The sequence below is a fragment of the Sciurus vulgaris genome, assembly GCF_902686455.1.
Source record: "Sciurus vulgaris genome assembly, chromosome: 5".
NCBI lineage: Eukaryota > Metazoa > Chordata > Mammalia > Rodentia > Sciuridae > Sciurus > Sciurus vulgaris.
Window position 1 is genome coordinate 46,741,545 of NC_136465.1, and position 11,715 is coordinate 46,753,259.

The following is an 11,715-nucleotide window of genomic DNA, read 5'->3' on the forward strand; positions in this document are numbered from 1 at the left end:
AGCCTGATGCAGGAGAGGTACCTGACAATGAGCTTCAAGCCTCCAGCAAGCGTCTCATGATGGGTTTTGCCCCACCTAAAAATCAGAGTTGAGGCTTCCAGGATTATCCAAGATGGCCACTCTGGCTTCAAAATGTGTTGGCAAATGGGAAGCTGCCGCTCAGGGTGTGACCGTGTCAGCAGGAGGTCCTGGAGGCGGGATGCGGTTAGTCAGTCATGGGTCCTGGAGGTTGGGTGTGTTTGGTGTGGTTGTGGAATCCTGGAGGCCAGTTGCAATCAGTCGGTCTGGGGTCCTGGTGATAGGGCGCAGTCAGTTGGTCTGGGGGTCCTGGCAGCAGGGAGCAGTCAGTGGATGAGGGCCCCAGAGGCAGGGAATGATCGGTCGGGTTGAGGGATCCTGGAGATGGGGCTCAGTCAGTTCGGCCAGGTGTCCTACAGGGCCTGGCTGTTGTCTCAAAATGGCGGCAGTCACGTGTAATCAAACCTGCAGGTACTGTAACAGTGAACTTCCAGGCAACAGCAGGCAGCTGGTGCTCCTCCACTGGTGGTTGGCGATCAGTTGACTGACTGTTGTTGGACGATCGGGAGGTGAACCTTGTGCGTTGGGTGATGGATAGGTATAAGGCAGGCGTTGGACAGGTGAGAGGCAGGCAAATGGCAGATGATAGGCACCAGACAGTGAGCAATCAAGAAACAGATATCCTCTGCTTGAAACCGGAGTTATGGAGCAACAAGGAACACAGCCTTCCGAGTTTTTCTTTTTGATTCACATCCAGCCTGTCTGTTCTCCAGTTACCATCACCTAATCAGGTACCCCAGTCTGATCTTACACCTGGTACTTTTCCTCTTTATGAAATGTACCTTGTAATTATGATTGTTGCTTCTTCTCCCTCCTCTCCTTTGTGGTTTTAAGCCTTATATATGCGTGTTCCTACACCCAACCTGAGTCAGGGTTACAGAACTGCTTGGTCTCTGTGCTCTTGACCCCAGCCAGCCATAAAACCTTGTCTTCACTTTCAAAAGACCCAGAGAATTATTTGGGAATTTGGGAATAGTGCCTTAACAGCAGGACAGTTGGGTGAGGGTGTGCATGCCTCTCAGGATTAGCTCTCAGTCAATATATTCAATGTAGTTTCTTCACCCTTTTTGTGGGGTATCTCTCCACTAAAAGGTACACTTTTCTCAGAGTTTCCATGTTATATCAAGCTTCAGTTTCCTTCATGGAACCTTGTGACAACTAAAAGTTGAATTTCCTGTTTCTGTTTTAATATTGGGAAGACACATATCTTTTTGTCCATCGTGCAAGGATACTAGCACAAGGCAAGAAAACAAATGCAAAATGAAAAAACAAAACACTTAGTTTATTTTTCTAGAAAATGTTTATGCATAACCTAGATGATCATATCTTATGCATTTGGTTAACCTCTGGAGTAAATATTTTTCTGTTTGGCATACTTATGCCAAGAAAAATCTGGAATTATGTGGTCACTTTAAGGAATATTTGATATGAGTAAGTATTTTAGTTGAAGAGAATTAAAAAGAAATAAATGAAGAAGAGAAATAATTCATAGTTATGTCATTTATTTTTCTTTTCAGGTCTGTTATGATCACTCTATCTTTTGATTTGCATATTATATATTAATATAATTTTTTTTTTTTTTAAAGTGGTTCTGGATCAGGAGAGGCTGCTAAGGAGGACCTAGGACTTGGAGTCCCAGTCCCCAAGAGGGCCCTAGGGCTGGAGGGTGAACCCCCTTCAAAGGCTGGAGGGCTGGAGGGTATGTTCCCTGAGGTGGGCCTGGGGCTTGGAGGGGCTTTGGGTGGGGGAGGCCTACTAGGGGGTGCCGAGGTCCTCTGGATAGAGGCTCTCTTCTTTGGTTGTTCAGATTCTTCACTTAAGGTGCGGGTTCGTAGGACTACTTCTGGAAGAGAGGATGGCTGCTTTGAAGGGTTCAGGGATCTGCCTGGTGCTGGAGCTTGGACACTAGGGAGAACTTCCTCCTGGCAGTTGTCACTCTCAGTGGTGGGCATGGGCTGGGCCTGGTTTGGGCCATTACAGGCTGGTAGAGGCTCTTCCTCCTCAGAGGAGCTTACTTCAGACCCTCCCTCCTCTATTTCCTCATCTTTTAAGGATTTTTCTTTGATCTTAGAATCATCTTCTCCTTGGGTTGCATCAGATGTCAGCTCTTCTTCAGCTGCTGAGATAGATTCAGTCTCACTTGTCAAGGAAAGTGCAGAGGGGCTGGTGGGTGAGGTAGGAGGGCTGGAGACTGAAGATGTTCGAACTGAGATGACTAAAGAGCATCTGCTGCTGCTTGACAGTCCCTTCACCACAAAGACTTTGTTGGAATGTTGCTTCTCCAGTTTGCTCATCACCTCGTAGAGATTGTAGTTCAACTTGCTCATTTCCCTGTAGAAGACATCCCTCAGGTTGGAAATGTTTTGGAAAATGTTCACATAACAGCCAATACGACTATTATAAAGAATAGGCAGCTCCTCCAGTAGTTCCTGGTTTAGGTCCTCAAACACACTCTGGGCTTTGTTGAACTCTTCCTCAGCCTTGGCAGTCTTGGCCTCATCTTTCTTCTTAGCATTCTGTACCGCCTCCAGGTAGTGTCGGGCACTATCATAGTCCACAAGTTTCCGACCCCGCTTGGCAATTCTCTCCTTAATCTCGTTGAACTGTGCTACATAGTTTTCCATGGTCCTCAAAGCCTGGTCAGCAAGTTTCTCTTCGTAGTCTTCCTAAAGGAGATCATTATTCCCTACGATCGCCTTCAGTTCTTCGTGACCATCCCACTCGCTGCTATAGATCTCCTGCAGGGTTTCTGACACTCTCTTTGACTTCCATGCATCAGTTTGACTGCACTAAGGAAGTTCTTCAGGTCCTTGCATAGCTTGTGGCCTTCTGCCTGTTGTTGGTAGAAGTTGTTGGCACTTTGTTCAAATCGCTCGTCTTTGGTTTCTACAGTTTTCCCCAATTTTTGTAGTACCTTCTCCTGGGCCCTGCTGAACTTCTTCTGCACCTGCTTGGCGAAGAGGCCGGCGGCGCCACCGGCCTTGCCCTCCCCATCCTGCCGGCTCCAGGGCTGCTGGCCCGGCCCTGCGCCCTGTGGTTTCCAGAGGCCCCTGAGGAGATATATTAATATAATTTGGGGGCCTACCAGACTATTATTTTTATATTATGATATCTGATATCTTTCTGTTTTCTTGTGTTACTCTTTCTGCCTCTTTAATTGTTGAATTGATATTTTAGAATTTCATTCTAATCATCTATTGAATTTTTAGCTAATTACATAATATTTATAGATTGGTTCATGAATTGTCATATATATTTTTAGCTTTACATAGTCTAGTTATATAACCCATGAAATTATGGTATTTTAAAAAACTTATATATAATTTAAATAAAATAGGAGAAATAATATAATCTTTATTCACTACTTATGACTCCTTTACTCTTTTTTTTTTTTTTTTTTACTGGGGATTTAACTCAGAGGTACTTTACCACTGAAGAACATCCCCAGCTCTTTTTATTTTTGTTTTTGAGACAGGACCTCTGTGAGTTGCTTAGGGTCTGCTAAGCTACCCAGACTGAACTTGAACTTGTGATCCTTATACTTCAGCCTCTTGAAGCTCTGGGTTTATGGATGTGGACCACCAGACCCAGGTCCTTTACTTATTCTTACATATTCACATTTCACTCTAATTTATTTATCTTCAACCTACAGAAATCCTTTTGTGTCTTGTAGTATGACTATGCAGGAATAAATATTTTAATATTCTTCTTCTTGGGAATTTTCATTCCAAAATGGCATTTTTATTGGAGACAGAATTTTAGGTTAATACCTTACACGTGTGAAATTCACTATATCAACTGTTGTTCACCTGTGATGTGCAGTTTATTCTGGATACTTTCAAGAATGCCTTTTAACCTCTAGTTTTTCATAGTGTTACTAGGATGTGCTGAGGCAGACTTGGCTATCCAAGTTCCATGTTTAACATGTTGAATTTATGTCTTTTGACAAGTTTGGAATGTTCTCTGTCAGTGTTCCTTTTACTCTCCATCATCCCTCTCTCCTTTCTAAGACTGTAATTACCCACACTGTTTTGAAATTGTTCCAAAGATCCCTGGGGCTCTCTTCATTTATTTTTAAATGACTTTCCTCTATTTCAGATTGAATAATGCCTATTGATCCATCTCCAAGCTCACTGATTTTCTCCTCTGTCATATCTATTGCTTGGCTATGTTTCTCAGTTCTAAGATTTCTATTTGATCCTTTATGCATGTTTTTCTTTCCTTTTTCTGGTGAGATGAACTGTTTTTAAAATTGTTTTGAACATGTGTTTGTTATTGAATATAAAATATCTACCTTAAAGTCTTGGATCATTCAAACGTCAGGAAGATTTTGTGGCTGCCCTCTGTTCATTGTCTTTCTACTTCATATTTTCTCATCTCTTAATATGTTGAACAATTGTAAGCTGTATCCAGGACACTGTAAAAATATGATGAAGCAGTTATGGATTCTGTCACTTTCTTTTAGAATGTGTTCTATTTGTTTTAGCAGGCAATTAATATGGTGAGACTCAGACTGGAAACTTGTTCACCTGCAACCCTTGGCAAATGAAGTCTCTCTTCAGAAAGTTTTTGGCATAACTTGCCTGTGTAGCTCGGGTCAGCCAGCAATTTGGGTAGAGTGTATTCTAGACTTTGAACTCCATGCTCTGTCTCTCTCTTTTCTTGCCTTTCATATCACTCTTGGTGGCTCTGGTTACTGCAACTCCTACACTAGTTCTTCTGGCATAAAAAAAGTGACTGCTTTTTTATTGAAATTTTAGCTGACCAGTGGCACGCCATGTATGAATTCAGCTATCCCAGGAAAGACAGAACTCATTGTGTACTGATCATTTCCTCAAAAAAAAAAAAAAAAAGGTTTGTTCTTGTATATTTTACCGAGTCTTTGGGCAGATGTTTATTAATTATTTGTATTTTGTTAAAGATTATTTTTGAGGGAATTTTTCAGGAGTTTATTTCTACCTACCAACAGTGGATGGCTAAAGAACGATTTTGATACAATATAGAATTTTAAGTTCAAACTATTTCTTTCTTACCTCTCTATTTTTAATGCTTTTGTTTTAATAAAGAATTGTGATTCAAAAAGATATAAAGCTGGATCTCATTGCATTAGAAGTGATCTTTATTTAGAAATTTCTACATACTGAGGAACCACCCAAAACCAGAATAGAAGCTAGTTATCAGTTTTGTTGAGTCTGACAAAAGATAAGTAGGTCAAAAAGCAAAAAGATGAGAAAATTATACTCTTTGATGGCTACTAAGCAACTATTCCAGTCATAGTTTTACATTTTATACTTTAGGGAGAAGTTTTTAGAGGTTGCATTTGATTTGGGTTGCTGTCTACCAACCCTGTTAACTTGGAAGATAAATGATAACTGAGCAAATATCTGAGGTGGGTCTGAATTCCTGGCATAGAAGCCAGTCCCTCGCCCCCCCACACCTTTCTCACTTCCCTGAGCTAGCTACATGGTGCTGTCCCTGGTGAACCTGACTTTTGAAGTTGATTTCTATAACGAGGTGGCAGAGAGTGATTGCCCCAAGGAGGTACAAGGCTCACAAATATCAAACTGTCTGTGTAATTCGCATTTAGACAGCAAGAAACTACAGGTGTTCACTGTTTTACTCATATATTTTCTGCTCTCTGTTGTTCACCTTCTCCCATCCTCCCAAAACAGCAGTGGGAAAAACAACAGTGTTGTTTGACATCTTCTTCTTCTTGCCATGGGCAACTCTTCCATCAATAAATGGTCATTTTTTAAAAATGCCTTGCTTGCTTATTTTGTTTTCATTCATTATTAATCTTCAACATGCCCTCTTATAATTTTCTTATGAAGCAGTTGTTCCATGTGTCTACCTGTTGGTGTATACCTATGTAGTGTTGTGATTGTGCTTTTGAGTCTTGGGTCTTCTTTTCATGATTTTATTTATCCCATAGATAAAATATTATTCTGTTTTTATTATGAAATAAAAATTTAAAAAGAAGAGTGATTTCTAAACTTAAAAGAAATTACGCTGCTACTAAGTATCCTACAATCTGAGTCCAGTTGTTTTACAAGGTGCTAAAATGAAATGTACTTTTCTTATGCTTTTAAGAACTGTAAGAGTTTTAGTTCTTCACACAAAGTATTCATGAAAATAAAATTAGAAAATATCTCAATTACATCTATATGAATGCTTTTCTTTGTCCCCATGGATGTAGGTTATTCAATGGGTTAGATTATTGCCCTGAGGCATTAGTCATTTATAATTATGTCTTGCTTATAGAATTAAGAAGTGGAAAGTTGTTTTTTTAATAATCCAGTGATGCAGTAATCTTTTCTTTTTTAATTAAAAATTAATTTGCCTCCTAATGAAGACAAATAAAACATCAAATCTAATTAAGATTGTGCAAAAGGTGGTGTTAGCCTCAGTTAAGAACACTAACAGACAACACACTTTATAAGCACTGAAGCTGAAGCTCATCTTGTTCTTTCTCCTAGGAGGTCCTAAGGGTAAAAGCAGCTGCAGAGCATTATTCCTCCTTTTGTTTTAATTGCCTTTAATAGATGAGCTAGAAAAAGCATTATACATAATGCATCATAATGCTTTGCATAAAGGTAAACAGAACAATATTCCGGGAGACAAGTTTATGACAGTATATTTTAATAATTTTTAATTATATTTTACTTCTTTCTATTTCACTCAGCTAGGAGAGAGGGCATTACAAAACTGACCTGGAAAAATGAACTACAGAGAATTAAAAAGGTACCAATAGTAATTAGCAAACAATAACAAAGACAGCCAAGACATGTCCAAAGAAAGACAGTCTAATTGTATTAAATATTACATGTGACTGGGATTTGTAAGAAAAAAAGAAAACGGATTGCAAGAAGGTTATACAATAGTACCCCCTTATCCACAATTTTACTTTGTCATTTTTGTTTCCACAGTCAACTCTGGTCTGAAAATATTAAATGGAAAATTCCCAAATTGGCATTCACAAATTTTAAATTGTGCATGATTCTGAGTAGCATGAAGAAATCTTTTACCACCCCAGTCTCTTCCAACTGGAATGTAAATCACCCTTTGTCTAAAGCATCCATGCCACATATACTGCCTGCCCATGGGTTAATTAGTATCTGTCTCAGTCATCAGGCCAACTGTCACGGTATCACGGTACTTGTGTTTGAATAACCTTATTTTATTTAATAATGATCCCAAAGCACAGAAGAAGTGATGCAAAGGAAATACCAGGTCTTAAAACTTGGAAAGTCAGATAGTACCACAATGCTGTGGTACAACAAAATAAAAACAAAACAAAAAACTGGCATCATATGGGTTTGATACTCTCCATGGTTCAGGCCATGGTTCAATGGGAGTGTTGGTACACACCCCTACAGATAAGTGAAGATTACTGTAGTTAGAAGATTTTGTTTCTTCCTATTTTCATTGAAGCACCCCCTAAATTTCAGACACTATGTTTAGTTTGTGTAGATGATTAATAATGGAATTCTGCCTTTGAGAATTTTAGTAGACAAAATAGAAATTTTAAACAATTACCTTATAATCTTCCAAATATCAAGATAGAAAATTGTGCCAAGTGATGTTGAAACCCAGAGGATGCATGGATAATTCTGTGTTGGGCAATCAGAAAATGTTTAACAATAAAAATAGAAGCAAGTTTCTGAAGAATAAGAATTCCAAGAAAAATTGATTAGGCAGAGTACACATATATGAAGATCATGTGATGTTATATAATAATAGGAACAATATCTATAAGAGGGTACAGTGTATAATTGGAGTATATGGTTGGATTTGAAGGCCATTTCTTGTATCCGATTTCAAAGAGACACCTATGCCACCAGTTTGCAACAGTGTAACAATGGAGAGCTCTTATCAGTTTCAGAGCTATAATAGTTGATTAGATCAAATAATATTTTTTAATTATGGAGACAAAAATTTAGACAAAATATCTTGACAGATTTTTATTCTACAAAAGTTCTCTAAAATTCTCTCTGATTTTGGTGTTTTGACTTCATTTCAGAAGAAAGTGGGCTTTGCTTGCTATAGGAATAGGTAAATTGTGTGACTACAGTTGATGTCTTGCACAGAAATGAAGTTACAATAATCATAAAGAGTTTAGGAAATTTTATGTAAATCATATATTTAAAACACTATGAATTTTGAGGATTTCAGTCATACCACATACTAAAGAATAAAAGGAGAGTCTACTATTTAAGAATAAAAGGTTGAATTTATGTTAAGATGGGAACTAAATCATCACTGGCATGTGCGTTAAGACCTAAAAACAAAAGGATGCCAGCAAATCAAATGTACTTGGGAAAGTTGAGCATTGCTCAAATTAGAGAGTCTCCTTCTGATGCTGAGTTAAGAATGGATAAGGAAAGAAAAGCAAATGAAGGATTGGAGTGTTAAATGTATAGAGCTTTCCCCTTCAGGAATGGAAACCTCTTGGCTTTGTAGTCTGGATTTTTGTAGCTGAACTTAGTCATTTATGTACTCTTTTAGATTTCAATTACCTGCAGATCTTATACTATTTTCATCAAGGCAACTCTTCTATATTTCCTATTCATTGCACAAGCTTGGAACATAGTAGGTGGTTAACAAATGTTTGTCTTATGAAGACTGAAATCCATGAAGTAAAAAAAATTCTAATAATTTCAGTGGTGACATACAGTTTTTCATTATGCATGTGATTGTGTGTGTATACTTATATATATATATATGTATATAAATATATGCACACACAATCCACAACATACACAAATACACACATATATCCATAAACATATATACATAGCTTGTAGATTGACTCAAAGTAGATGCTATTAATTATTACTTATCACTGCATGCCATTTTAAACATGTTTTCAAGGAGAGTACATTGATCAACTCATTAAAAATATGAAGTGAGAACAAGTTTTACACTCGATATTCTAAAAAAACCTACAAGAAACAGCAAAATATACATTTTTTTAAAGCAGAGGGGCTAAGTGGAAAGAGAGGGCTATTGAAAAAGAGGGTACCCTGGACAGTGTTAACACTAATTGTTGTACCAAAACATGGTACAGCGATTATTTTACTCAATTCACAGCTTGGGTTTGGTAGCAGCTAAAGGCAGCTAAAGGGAACATGGATCAATAAAACAAAGAAGCTAATTGTCCATTTTCTTTTTGATCATTTTCCTTTACTAAGATAATACTAAGAAACTAGAATTGCCTTGGGGAAAAAGTTGTAAAAATCAGCCTGAATTTAACTGGATAAGGCTGCACAGTTATGAATTCAATTTATCAGATTTTTAAAAATTATTTTAAAGGTAAATGTATCCACGAGAAGATTCTGGATCATGAGTAGTCATTATATTACTCTGACATAATCAGTTCTCTGAAGTACTGATCTATTTTTCTAACCCAAACTAAATTGCTATACCAAACAGACTATAAAATATTATAAATTTTATTTCTTTTCTATGAAGTAATTCAGCATAAGAAGTCTTCAGTTGATTGGTTGGCTGTGCTACAAAAGATCATTAGACCATTGAGTTCATTCCTTTTTTTTTTTTTAAGACCAACATGATTTCCTTTAATTTGGGCATTAATTTTTACAAAGATAAAATATTGTTTTTTGAAGAATCTGATATTTCTGCTGAAGTGCATTGTATATAATCTTTTTTTAATACAGTATTTATACTTAACTTTTTTTTCTTTCATAGAACATCCAAAACAAGTTTGAATTATTATGACAATGATGTTATCCATACCTTATTGCTTTTTTGTTTTGTTTTGTTCTGTTTTGCTATTAATTCTTAACCCAATTCTTCTTTTTTATGTTTTATTTTCCTCTCCCTCTCTCCCTCTCTTTATTCCCCTTTCTCCTTTCTTTCTCTTTGTCTCCCTTTTTCTCTTTCTGAGTCTCTTTCTCTCTTTCCCTCACAGACCAAAAACTTATACATCTTTATTGTGATTTACTTAATGAGACTCTCTTAAGTCTTATTCCATCTCTACAATTCCATGAGGACTATATTTTAGTACACTTCCAGATCTGCTTTCTAGCCTGTAAGATGAGAACATAAGCAATAAACACATATAGAAATGGAAGTTAATGTCACAACTAGGATTGGGTAATTCAAATAAATAAAAGGATTTTACATGCATAAAAACAAATCTTCAGGACTTGATAGGTATTAAAACTTCACACAGTCTATAAGTTAATTAAAAAAAGAGACATTTTTGAAAAAAAGAAATAAGAAATTAGAAAATCAACTCCAGGAACTTCCTCAGGATTCAGCATATCAGGTCATGAAAATTATGAAAGAAATATTAAAAGTTTTGGAAGATAGAGTCAGAGTTTTAAAATCCAGCTAACAGGAGTTATAAAAGGAGAATTAGGATGATGGAAAGACAATATTTGGATACAATATTAAGGCAGAGAAAAATAAAACCAAGTGTTCTTAAATGGAATGCAGTTGGTGTCACTGGCTCTTTGCAGTTCCAAAATCCGTGAATATTTGTCACCGCCTGCAACAACAACTTGCATGGGTCTTATGGGTGGTAGAGTGGAAACTGAGGCACTTCTATCTTTCTCTTTGGTGCATTGCTTTCTTGCTTGTTTATAGAGGATAGAGGAAATGAGGTTTACTTGCTTTGAGAGGAGAGAGAGAGACCCCGCTTATCAGAGAGAAAGAAACTTTGCTTAAGAGAAACTTTGAAAGAAAGACAGGCTTTTCTTAGAGCTTAGAGGAAGAGGCTTGCTACACCTTAAAGTCCTGCATCCTGTGAACTAAGGGTGTGTCTACCTAAGGTCCCCTAGTGATGCGTCTCAGTTCTCCGTTCCGCAATCTGCCTTCCGCAGCTGCCCCTTCTCACTGCTGTGTTTTTCCCTCTGGCTGCTTCTAATGGCTGCTGTGGCGTGTCTTCTTCTCTGGCTACTGCTGCGCTGCGTGTCTTTTCCTCTGGCTGCTTCTAATGGCTGCTATAGCGTGTTTTTCCTTCTGGCTGCTGCCCCACGTATGTCTTCTTCTACTAGCTTTTCTGGTAATGGCTGCTGCTGTATGTCTCGCTCCGCCTACGCTTATATCACCTCCAGGACGGGGAGAGCAGGACCACGCCTCTTACGCAAAGATTAGGTGAGAAGCTTGAGCAGGCAATTAGTTCTTGAGAACACATGCGCATACATTGTGTGCATGGACAAGAAAATCACCTGAGTGTGCTTATGTCAATTAATCCCCTTGCTGCCGGTGTGATCAGGCGCCATCCTGGCACCGCCAACATTGCACAGCCCCCAACAGTTGGAAGATTTAAATAGAAAAAATATGTGGCATTTTTGTTGGTGCTTAAAAATAGTAGATATTGCTATTTTCCCTCTAAACTGGGAGACATCATCTTTGAACTGAAAAGCAGTACTCTGTAAAAGTATCAAGTTCAGCATTTCAAAATAATTATTTTCCTCTGTTTGTGATTGGGAAAAATATCTATTAACTATCTGAATTTGATCATAATGATTTAATTTGTCAAAAAATCATGATTATATGATTGTAATTGTATTTTAACAATAAAAGACGTATTTTGAATTGGTGGTCTCTTGTTGCTGATTCTTTGCTTGATTTATATGCTGACATTGCTGAATGACAACTCTAGAGGAT

General features: G+C 37.7%; 1 pseudogene across 1 annotated transcript; it reads right to left on the reverse strand.

Annotated features, from left to right (window-relative positions):
- Positions 1-1,658: 1,658 nt before the first annotated feature.
- Positions 1,659-11,344, reverse strand: LOC306661037 (bridging integrator 2-like; annotated as a pseudogene). The gene is made up of 2 exons: positions 11,274-11,344; positions 1,659-3,128 (listed from the first exon to the last, which is right to left on the reverse strand). The product of its transcript is annotated as a bridging integrator 2-like (transcript).
- Between the last annotated feature and the right edge of the window lie 371 nt (positions 11,345-11,715).